A 13,041-nucleotide genomic window follows, 5' to 3' on the forward strand; every position below is an offset into this window, starting at 1 on the left:
AAATTGAATAAAGAAATAACCTTGGATTTATTTTATGTAATGTAATTTCTGTTGCACTTTAAAAAAAACATCATTGAAAATTTTATATCTATATCATAAATTGCTTGACGAAAGATAATGGGTTTAAATTGCATTTTGTTTAACTTGTATCTTATCTTTTTAAGATTATATTTTAAAACTCTCCTTCTCTCTATTTCACTTTGTATTTCTCCTCACACCACAACTCATTTTTGCAACCCCTTCTTTGTATTATTACACGTCTTAATATTCTCTCTGTTTCAGTTTGTATTTCTCCTCACACCACAACTATTTTTTGCAAACCCCTCTTTGTAATATAAGTCTGCATAATGAGAAAATCTGAATTTTTTTTTTAACAAAAACTTAGAAATAACTTTTTTAGAGTAAACTTCTTTCAGAATAGAACATCTTTAAAATTTAATAAGGACCATATTTCATGTAGGTTTCATTAACAAATATTCAGTACATAACGAGAAAAATAGAGATGAACATTTCAAAAGCACTGTATAACTGGTTACGGTCGTCGCCATCGAAAGTTGTTGTTATTGTTATTCTATTATTATTATTTAAAACATTTTGTGTCTTGCTCTTTCGATCGAGGACTAATATATATATATATATATATATATATATATATATATATATATATATATATATATATACTGTCTAACAGAGAGAGAGGGACCTAGCGAGAGAAAGAAAGAGCTAAATAAGACATGAATTGACATACAAATGGATTGAAGATATAATATATGATACACTATATACCAATACCTTATATCTAAAACCACTGTGACCAAACATTCAATGCATTATTTGTTTTAATTCTGATAAAAGCATAAATTTTAATGCTTAAGTAGAAACATTCTTAATAAGAAAATCTGAATGAATTAGGGTCAAATTAGCTCACATTTAATGTATATCTGAAATATTTTAAATTTCAAATCGTAGATGTTGCTCATATTGTGCCTGGTAAAAAACAATAAAATATTCTCCAGAAATTGTAAACTGCAGAATAATTAGGTATTGACATATCATAGGTACTGTTTACAATTAAAAATAAAAAGTAGGAATATTTTCTCTTGTAGTAGCGATGTGTCGGTCCCGACACCAAAGGAACACAAAAACCCATCATTTCCTTAATGCGAAAGTTCGTACAGTCAAAAACGTGTGAAAAACATGAACACATGTGAGTATGTGTAGCAGGAGTTATTAGGAGGAGACAGTATAAGTAATTTGAGGGTGCTGCTAAATTTTGGGGTGGATAACTTCGTTGGAAACGTTGACACACACATATATATATATATATATATATATATATATATATGCGTATACACACATATAAATATATATATATTTACACACACACACGCATATATATATAGGGTGACCAAAAAAAAAAATTAAATGGAGGCCATCTAGAACATATGCTGTAGAACGGAGAAAAAAAGACCAAAGATCCTAGTGTTTTGATGTGATGTTTTGAATATAATAAAGTAGTTATGGCCGAAGATTCATTTCATTCAAACAAAACACTAAGAAACGGGGCCTAATTAGAGTTGGGGCACGTTTTGGGGGGGTCACCCTGTATATATATATATATATACCTGAATTGGGACTCTACTGAAACATGTATGCACATACGTAAATGTTGTGGGGTACAAACCACACTTATTTGAGAACTAAGTGGATTCAACCAGTCCAATGAATACCAGTGGTTTCAGAGATTAAAGGGAGGCATTCATACCATATTTAATCGCATGCTAGGAACACGTTCCTCTCATACCACTTTAGTGACTCCTGTATTCTTTATGATAAATACATATTATATTTATACGCTTTAAACTACTTGCGGTTTCTTTCTTTTGTAACAATGAATAATAAACAGACCAGATTTTTCCTGCATTGAGCAATTCTTTAATAATCACGCGAAATTCATTGGATTTATATCTAGGAAACCAAACCGATACAACCGGTATATATATATATATATATATATATATATATATATATATATATATATATATATACTTGCAAAAGTACCCGTCGTTGACTGGGTCCAAAAGCAGCCTACAGAAAATCGACTCTGATTTATTAAAGTATGATAGGTTATGAAAAGGAAGGGTTGTAAAGAGATAGCTTCGAATTTGGGGGTATCAAAACCAAAGCAAAATATGATGAAAGTAAAAATAAAATAGATAAACCCCATAATTTATTATACCATACCTGTTCACACTGACACACTTATCACAATATTCTTTGGATCTATATTAAAAAAACCTTGTTAAACTTTGTGACATATTTCCATTCTATGGAGGTCAGGTGCGAACGAACACTCCATACTTTTATTGTACCATATTTCTTCAAACAGAAACATAATTATCAAAGTATACTTATGCAGATAGATATGAAAAGTCTTTATTAAAGTTTGTGCCTAGTTCCATTCTATGGAGGCTAGGCGCGAACGCAGAGCCCAAAATTTTATTATACCGTCCCTATTTAAGTTAAAACATACTTATAAAAGTATTCTTACGTACATCTATATCAAAAACACTTGTAAATGTTTTTTTTTTATTGTTACATTTTTTATTTCCATACAGACCCCACAAGTTTAATGAACCACCGTTCTGTCAAATCAAAGGTACCCATTCCTGTGTCTCGATACATCTTCTATCGTTATATGTAATCAGTTTTTTTTTTAAATAGTCAACCATATAGGAGCCTATTCGTGACCAGACACACACACACCCACACACAGACACACACACACAGACATTCAGCTTTATAGTATATATATATATATATAAATATGTATATATATAAAAATATATATATATAAATATAAATATATATAATATAAACCTGACACACACACATTCAGCTTTATATATATATATATATATATATATATATATATATATATATATATATATATATATATATGAATATAACGTGAAAGTTTTTTCTCTGTTGCAGATAATAATAGTGTGCGAGTGCAAATAAAACACCCCCTGGCTTGGGCGTGTGTCAGAAGCATAGAGGTTTCATTATCTCCCTGGAAAAAGTTCATCGAGACTTTTGGTTACTATATGGCAAAATAAATTTGGATCATAAAAATGTTACCTGTTTTAATAGTACAACTTCCGTCTTTGCAGTTTTTCAAGTTTGCATATCAACAAAAGTAGGAGGCTTTACTTTTTTTTTATTACATTTTCACCCCAAACAAGGCACATTGCCACTTTGGTGTAGGGGGCAGTAACTACTGGGGCAGTATGATTGGATTTGGGCAGCAAGATGTCGGTTCACGTTATACTTGAACTTCTGCATGTCAGTACAGTTAGGGAAGCAGGGACCTGGAATGAAATTCCAGAGTCTAGCGGTTCTGGGGAAGAAACTATTGGAGTAGAAAGATCTTTTACTTTTAGGGATCTCTACTGTGAAGGGGTGGGATTTAGCTGCCTGTCGGTTTTGTCGTGGGTGTCTACCTCGTGGGGGCACAGGTGTCTGCAGTTCGCCAGAGCATTCGCCATTAAAATACTTGTAGAACAAGCAGAGGGATGCAACGTTTCGTCGATGGGACAGAGGCTGAAGCTTAGATGCCAGTTCAGCGCCTATCAGATTGGCGACTCTCTTTTGAACCTTGTCTAGGAGCGAGAGACTAGCAGCAGATTCACCAGCCCAAATGTGATAACAATCCTCCATACATGGGCGAATGGTGGCCTTATAGAGGTACAGGATACTTTCAGGTGTCAGTAGTTTTCTAGCACCGTAGAGAGATCCTACCTTTTTCGCAGCGGCCCAGGCAATGTTTTCTTTGGGAACAATCCTAGCATATAATAAATAAAAAAAAAAACTAGGCAAACAAATCTTTAAAAAATAGGATATAAAAGAATATGCATCGAACTGTTACTATATTTTATGTAATTAATTATTAATAAATAATTTTGGTTTAAAGTTGTTAACATTTCATAACTGCTATTTTTCTATATCTATTTATTTACATGCATAATTATGTTATTGTAGTACGTTTTTGAGGTTGTGTTTTATTTTACTATATTTTTTCTTACAAGGGAATCATTACTTATCGAGGCCCGAAGGCGAGTAGAGGATAAAGCTTAATATCTGTAATATGATAGTGTAGTAATTTTTAATGGTTTAGATTGGGTAGAATTTGGGTTATTTAAAGGGACGGTTCAACAAGGACTTGCTTACATTGAACTTGAAGGCTACCATAGTGCAATAGGCCGGGATGCAGGCCAGTGGAACAGTGTTCCAAAGGCGGGCAGTTCTGGGAAAGGAGCTTTGTTCATGGAATCTACGTTTAAATTTAGGACAGATAGAATGGCAGGAACTTGTTGGGAGTGGTTGTAGTTAGTAGAGTTTTTTTTTGTGTGAGTTTTGGTCAGAGGGAACTACAAATTTGAGCTCAGGCGAGCACTTGCCATGAAAATAATGGTAGAGCTGAGAGAGGCTCGCAGTGTATCTTCGGTCGGAAAGATATAGAGGGAAAGAAGAAGAGGCATCACCTACTGAGTTTTGACGCCGGTTTTGAATCTGTCAAGGTAAGATAGGGTGTGCCGAGCATCTCCTGTTCAGAAATGGCAACAGTACTCCATCGTAAGCCGTACTTGGTTATTAGAGAGATAGAGGATTACATCAGCAGTGAGATACTTACTGGAGCGGTAGAATGATCAACAATTTTTTCCAGCGATCTTTGCAGCAAATCTGATGTATGTGTTCCACTTCAGATAAAAAGTGGAGGTCTCTCTCAGAAGCTTGTCAAGATATGGAGCTTAGGAAGACTATTTTTAACGAAAATGTGTTTGTGCTGGTGTTATATTTATGATGTATAATTTGATAATTATCATTTCCTGTTATAAGCAGTTTAGCTTAATAATAATCATAATTAATTTGTTACATAAATACCAGTTGAATTTCCTCATCAACTGGCTTAAATATACATCAGTATCTTAAGTTACAAAGTGCAGTAAATAAATATTAATATTTATTATAATAGTTAATAATAGTTAGTGTAATTTGTTATAATAAAGATACATTCCATCTGATCTATTGTGGGATAGTTTTTATTTTTATTTCCCAGATTAGTGTGTGTAGAATTTAATATAAAAATTAATTAATAATAATTCAGTGTACTAATTAATTATAATAATTAATAATTAATAGATATCAAAGAGTAGACGGCTATAGCAATGATATAAAGACATTAATTTCTCTTAGTCTCCTACGCATATTTCTCTTTCATAATCCTCTCTCTGTCATCATAAAATTTTATTTTCCATTTCTATCCAGTAGTTCTGCTCTTTCGCTCGCTCTCCTTTTCTTCCTCTTTCTCTTTCTCTATCTATCTATCTATCTATCTATCTATCTATTTATATACTAAATATCTACCTATATATATATATATATATATATATATATATATATATATATATAGTAACTTATGAAATATATATGGCAATTAAGCTAGACAGAATATTCCGCGTTTAATCCACGCTAGGATTCATCAGGCTTATGTCTGTCTTTATATCATTGCTATAGCCTTCTATACTCCTTGATATTTATTAATCATATATGGCATAAGCCTGATGAATCCTAGCGTGGATTAAACGCGGAATATTCTGTGTAGCTTAATTGCCATATATTTTATAACGTAATACCTAGCTCTACCTACGTATTGAGCACTGTTGAAGTAAATACTTAAAGTTTACGCATAAATTTATGCTGTCGTCTATTAATTTATGTGATTAAATGAAGTAGTCATATATATATATATATTATATATATATATATATATATATATATATATATATATATATATATATATATATATATAGGGTGAGTCCCATAAAACGGGCCCCGACTCTAATTAGGCCCCGTTTCTTAATGTTTTGTCCGAAGGAAATGAAACTTTGGTCATAACTAGTTTATTATATTCAAAACATCACATCAAAACACTAGGGGTTTTGGCCTTTTTTTCTCCAATTACTGTAAAATGCTCAGAAAAAACAATTGAATGTCCTCTGTTTTTTTTAGTCACCTTGTATATATATATATATATATATATATATATATATATATATGTATGTACATACCTATATATATATATATACATATATATATATTCTGATATACCTATATCTATATCTCTCTATATGTATACATATCTACATATATATATATATATATATTTATGTATATAGATAGATAGATAGATAGATAGATAGATAGATATAGATATATAGATGTATATCTATCTATCTCTTCCTCCATCTCCCCTTTGACCACCTCACTTACATACACACCTGATCAATCCGCCCCATTACACTGAGGCATACCAAAAACTACGACAGCGAGACATTTTCTCGGCGCCAGTGTCGACGACCCACGCCGATATAGAATGAGAATGTCTCACTAGGAAGTTTTATGCAAATTCACAGGTGCGCTGGCCACGAACTATCAACAGGTAGAAGGCAGAGAAAACCCAGCACAGTTTATCGCGCGGACCGTAGCGGCACCTTTGAAGCGACCTCCGATTCGAGCTGTACCCACCACTTTACTGACGACAGGACGGCGCCTGTTGAAAGCGCCAGAGGGTGCCCATGAATGCGTGACGTCACAGAGATGGCGCCTGCTTGGCTGGCAATGTCCAACTCGCTGACACAAATTATCACAGACAGTGCGTCATGTGAAAATAACGACAGGGAAAAACGAGAAAACATTACAGGTAGCGGGATGTGGGTGTGGAAACAAATGCATTATATATATATATATATATATATATATATATATATATATATATATATATATATATATATATATATATATAAGCAGGTAAAGGAAATAAAAATTAAAAATAATATAAAGTGATTGGCGAAAGTGTGAGCTAAATTCGTCAGAGACAACACGTAATATATATTTGTCGGAGCAATATACGTCTACCCAGGTATATGGAAAAAAAAAGTAATCCCGAAGAACATATATTGCTGGTCAGATGTAGAAAATATCAAGTGTTGCTTCTCTCTATAAGGGTATCGATCAATGACACGAAATAAAAACTCAAATTTGAGTCAAATCCAGTTCATTCCACCGTTCAAAAAGAAAACATTAACGGATCTACATTGTAATGTGAGTGTAGGTCCAATTTACTTTGCCTCCCCACGTGGGCAGAGTTAGACACCAGGGTCTTTTTTTTTAATGTAGAAAAAAAAGAACAAAAATAAAAATTGTCTCAGTCGTTAAAGATGTCTCCTCCCTTTAAAAAGTTTAGTGTAGCATCAGAACAGGAACTACACTTTCAGTTGTATATTTTTATTTACTCTGACAAGTTGAAACAAAGCAATAATAAACAAAAAATTAGGTTCAAGGCCACTCAAAAATGGGGAGAGATGTCTATTGTCATCCTCATCACTGTACCTTTGTTAGTCTATGTTTGATCCTAACTAAAGTTCTAATTCACCACAATACCTCAAGCACAGCGGGACTCATCCTACTTCGATGCATTCCTTCAGTCTGGAAAGAAATAGACACCCCCCGTAGGTGCAGCTGCGCGTGTAATTATGAGGCAAGGGTTACGCATATCCAACCGCACCTCTCCTGAATCGGCACTGTTTGAGTTCAGTGGCAAGGAGAACACCAGGACGACTGGAAACAATGCTGAGATAAGCGGAGAGCACATTCAGAACATGGAATTCCTAAATAGTCACCCATCTGATACTGGCCAGGCTCATCGTTGCTTAACTCAGGTGATCTGACGGGAACCAGTGTGTCAAACGTGAGTATACCGCATAAAGATTCCAAAATCATATCGTGTGCGTGTTTGTGTGTGTGTGTGTGTGTGTGTGTGTGTGTGTGTTTTCTTTTTGAACAATAAAATAAAATTGTAAACATAAAATTTTATAAAAAGTCGTTTATTTATTTTTTTTTTATTTCATTGGCCTGGGATGGAGAAATAACGCCAAAAAATATTTTAAAAAATGTTAGTGAGATCCTCCTAACCCTATCAAGGTGGTAGAATGTTCACTGTTTACCGGCTTGGTGTTGGCCAAAAACAACCCATTCGTTCTTCATATGGGGCTGAAATTCTAAGCAGAATCAAAGAAACTGGGGTTGCCATGGGGGTTATGTGAAGTTTTTCCAATATTGCTTATAGGGGTAGCCGGGGACGAAAAAGAAAAGAATTGGAGTGTGGGCATCTTGGAGGTTTCCTATCGGGGATGGAGGGGGCCATTCACTCGGCTAGCTAAGAACTAGTCTAAACACTTGTTTTAGGGGTTTGGAGTCCTGCAGAATCTGGAACAGTGTGCGCCATGCTGAGGAGGGAAACACGAACTTCAACTTGGCATCTTTATACACGCACACTCACTATTTTTATCCTTCTTCAGTCGAAGGCCTCGGAGTACAATTTTTTCCTATGACATCTAATTTTTACTTTCAGCTGGTGCTTGAAGTAAAGGACAAGATCATGGTCAGCAAAAGATTTGACCTCGAGCTTCTCTTGCACTCTTGAACTCCATATCACAATTATCGCAAGAAACACCATTCGTCTCTCCCTGTGCCATGGCGGCTCTGCGTTATGGATGACGTAGGATACGCCTAGCGGGCAAAGCGCGCCGTCACCTTGTTGACATAAGCCCAGTACCGTCTGAGTTCGCTGCAATCGAAAGGCGCGTGTTCCGGCGTTTCTTTGATTGGAGTCCTGAAACAATGACACGCTGACGACCTCACTAGTCTGGAGCTTTTCAGTATGGCGTTTAGTGACAACGCGTTTCGGACCAATCGTCAGGTCAAAGAGAACTCAGAGTTATTGAGATGACTCGAACCTGGCGCCCAACTCAACCGGGGGCAAATCACTTCCTTCAACAACCGCAGACGCTCGGCACGCGGGTCGTCGGCGGCCCCCTTATTAGATCCTAATATAGTTCTTTTCTACTCAGCCGTGAACGGTCGCTGAACCTTGGGAGTATTTTTAGCGCGTCCCTACACTCTCTTAAGAATTGCGTGTCGCTCCACGGTTTTCGGCGTTTCTCGACCTTTTGATTGAGGTGAGGTTGGGAAAAGCGCCCTCGACTCTGGGGTCCACGTAACTCTCGACTCAGGAACGCCAGCCTATCGGCGTCTCGATGACACCTCAAGTATGGCATTCCCAAACCTTCTTCACACAGACGTTGAACACAGACCAGTCTGCGAACCCAACGTTTCTATTTGTCCCAAAGAAGCGAGTACAACTTGTTCTGTAGGGATTTAAGATAGGTAGGGGAGTACAGTAAGTTGGTAAAGGATAAGCGGAAAGACGTAGGTAGCACACACCTCCTCCCTGCCCTTCTTTTTTTTTCGAACACACGAGTCTACCGAGGTTTCGACCTTTGATTTAACCTCCAACCAATTCTTTTCCAGCTGGAGGTATTGACTTAACCACACGCCGAGGATCCGAACTGGGCCGTCTTTCCAGCTAAAGGGAGCGGGAAGTGAGTCGGCGCACTTCCAGGCCCCCAACCGCATACCTTGGCCCCTTTTGTGTTTTCTGTACTGTATGAGCGCCTCTGTCACAGCATTGTTGTCTTGGAAGCTCTACACAAAACAATGATATCATCGCCGAACGTGGAAACTCTAGATCGATCCATACGCAGGGCCGGACTTGCCTCCTTCCGCCTCCATAAGCGATATAAATCTTCAAATTTCAAATATATCTCACTAGCAGTTCTGCCTGACATTTACTCGGACCCTATGAACTGTTCATAACTGTATGGGAATATATATATATATATATATATATATATATATATATATATATATGTGTGTGTGTGTGTATATATATATATATATATATATATATATATATATATATATATATATATATATATATATTAAAACGTTCGACTTATGTCCAGGTAACATAAATCTAAAATTCTAAGTGTTTAGACGCAAAATTGGCGGAGGAGTTACGTAGAGCTTTCAAAGGTCAACTTTTTCAACTTTTACCTCTTGCCAGCCAAATTTTCGCCGCCAAACTGATTAAAAAGCTTGATGCATTCCTTTATGTAAAATTTCAAATGTTTAGACACAAAATTGACTGAATAGTTTGCTAGAGACAGCAATGGTCAAATCTTTGGAACTTTGATCCCTTGGAAGTCAAATTTTCGGCACAAAACCAATTAAAAAGCTTGCCCATGTCTGAGTACACTTTATGTAAAATGTCAAAAGTTTAAAGCAAAAATTGACAGTAATTTGGTAAAGACCGCAGAATTAAAAATGTGTCAAACTTTGACATTTATTTTTCGGGGCCTAAATCAAATAAAAAAGAACCTATATCTAAATTTTCAAGTGGTTAGACACAAAATTGGCGGAGGAGCTTGGTAGAGTTCCCAAAGGTTAAACCGTTGAACTTTGACCCCTTTGACGGCCAAATTTCTGGTCGAAGCCCGATCAAAATGATTTTTCCAAATCTCAATACTCCTTCTGTCAAATATCGAGTCCGTAGATTGAAAATTAACTGAGTTATTGTGTAGGGAAATGTACACACGCACAGACGGACGGACAGACACATACATACACAGCCGTTTTCATTTTTATAGATATATAGATAGACTAGCAGTTCTTCTCGGCTTTTCTCGGGCCCTATGCACTGTTCCTAACTTGCCCTACCTGTGAATACACTTTATGTAAGATTTCACAGGTTTAGGCTAAAATTTGTTAAAGTAATTTCATAGATACCACAGAGGTCAATATTTTTAAACTGTAACCCCATTTTTGACCCCTTAACATTATTATTTTGTTCTGAAATAAATTTTAAAGTTTTACCCATGCCCCAGATACTTACATCTAAAATTTAAAGTCTTTAGACCCGCAATTGGTGGAGGAAATGGCAGAGTCTACAAAGAGCAACTCTTTCAACTTTGACCTTTTGGCAGCCAAAATTTCGCCCCCAAACTGATTAAAATGCTTGCTGCACGTCTGAATACTCGTTATGTATAAACTTCAAATGTTTAGGCGTAAAATTAGCCGAGTAGTTTGCTAGACACCGCAAAGGTAAAATCTGTTGAACTTTTACCCATTGGCAAATTTTCGACGCAAATCGATTAGAAAGCTTGCCCTATCTCTGAATACACTTTATGTAAAATTTCAAATGTTCAGACCAGAAATTGGCTGAGTAATTTGGTAGAGACTACAAACGTCAATTTTGTTTTAACTTTGACCCAAATTTTGACCTCTTTAACATTTATTGTTTTAAGCTCAAATCAAATTAAAATGTTTGATACATGTCCAAGTAATCTACATTTATTTCAAGTGTTTAGACCAAAAATTGGCGGAGGAGTTTGGTAGAGTTTGCAAAGATCCACTTGACTGCCAAATTTCTCGCCAAAAACCGATTAAAATGATTTCCACAAATCTCAATACTCCTTATGTCAAACCTCGGGTCTCTAAACCGAAAATTGACAGAGTTATTTGGTAGAGAAATACACACACACACCCACACACACATAGACATTTTCACTTTTATAGATACATTGTTACTTGTCCACTTTTCTTACCGTAAAACAAAATGCATTGTCAACAGATGGAATGCTCCTTAATTCACACTAGCTGTTTCCGTTTCAGTGACAATTTGGTTTTGGGTAATGAGTTGAAAAAAATTCAACGGAGATCCCTAATCTTAAGCGTTTCTTTAAGGTATGTAGTTCTCTATCACGACAAGAACTGTGATACCAGACTCAGGAAGTGGAATTGAGAAGTCAGCGCCCTGGAGGAGTGACACTCTGACCCGCGAAAAGTGGCTGAGTAACCCAATCGGCATTACTCAATGCGGGCGCCTCAGGCGATTAGCAATAAACTAGCCCCTTCTCATAAGGTAAAGCGAGGGAGGGTTGTCCTCCTAGAATAGCACAGAACTAACATTTTACCTCAATCAACCTGGATCAGGTCATAACAGTACTATTTAAATCTCTATTGATTGGGAGGGCGAGAATAATAATACATAGCCTGCCCATTAATCCGCCGATTATCTGTGTGCCCTCTTCAAAGGAGCTATGGCAATAGAATCTTCATACAGCGTCAATATATGTCATACTAGCAGGGTGCCTAGCGTTGCTCAGTCGGAAAATACGCTTAAATATATTTTAATCCAGATTTATTTCGAATGGATTATAGCCAATTCTCTATTGAAAATATTTAGTGATTCAGCCTTCTTCGGCAGCATTTGATCTATCGTCAAAGAGGAATACTTAAAAATCAACCAATTTAACGTATCGGTGCTTACTTGCGCATGCTTACAAGGGCACATTTCAATCGACTTTTTCCTGCCAAGTTCCAATTGTCTTAAATTTTGATACATTAGCGGTTTTTAATGGCTCATATATATATATATATATATATATATATATATATGTGTGTGTGTGTGTGTGTGTGTGTGTGTGTGTGTGTGTGTGAGTAAAACAACTGCCCACAAAAAATACACTAATTTTAACCGGCTCGCATTTTAACCTAACCGGCTCGACTTCGTCTCGGAAATGAAGCATGTTTTGAAAATGGAGACAGACTAATAGTCCAGTCAAATTGTGTCTCAACCTCAAATAAATTGCTAACAAAGGTTTTTAAATTGCATTGTGCGAGAGAATATCTCCTCTTTCAGATAAAAAAAAGTTTACCAAAATTAACCTTGCGGAAAGGGGTCAACCACCGCCATCTTTAAAGGGTCCCCCCGATTCTAGTTTTCCTCTCTCAACTACATTATTGTAAGGATATCTTCAAAAATAACAAATATATCAATGTGAAATTTGATAAACCAACAATTTCCATGAAGTTAAATATAATTGTAACCTCATAGGTTTGGTTTTATTTGATTTTGGTTTATGGCATATCAACCCTTTTAGATTATTTGATACTAGTCCAGTCAATCTAGCTGTTTTTTTTGTCTCAACCTCAAATAAATTGCTAACAGAGGTTTTTAAATTACATTGTGGGCAGGAATAACTCCTCTTTCAGATAAAACAGTTTATTAAAATTAAC

At 35.8% G+C, this 13,041-nt stretch overlaps 1 long non-coding RNA gene across 1 annotated transcript in view; it reads right to left on the reverse strand.

Moving 5' to 3' along the window:
* Positions 1 to 13,041, reverse strand: part of LOC145297074 (uncharacterized) — a 157,154-nt gene that overhangs the window by 60,271 nt on the left and 83,842 nt on the right. The gene's annotated exons all lie outside the window — the stretch shown is intronic.

This window comes from Euprymna scolopes, chromosome 17 (assembly GCF_053919585.1).
Source record: "Euprymna scolopes isolate OS-2025 chromosome 17, ASM5391958v1, whole genome shotgun sequence".
Classification (NCBI taxonomy): Eukaryota; Metazoa; Mollusca; class Cephalopoda; order Sepiida; family Sepiolidae; genus Euprymna; species Euprymna scolopes.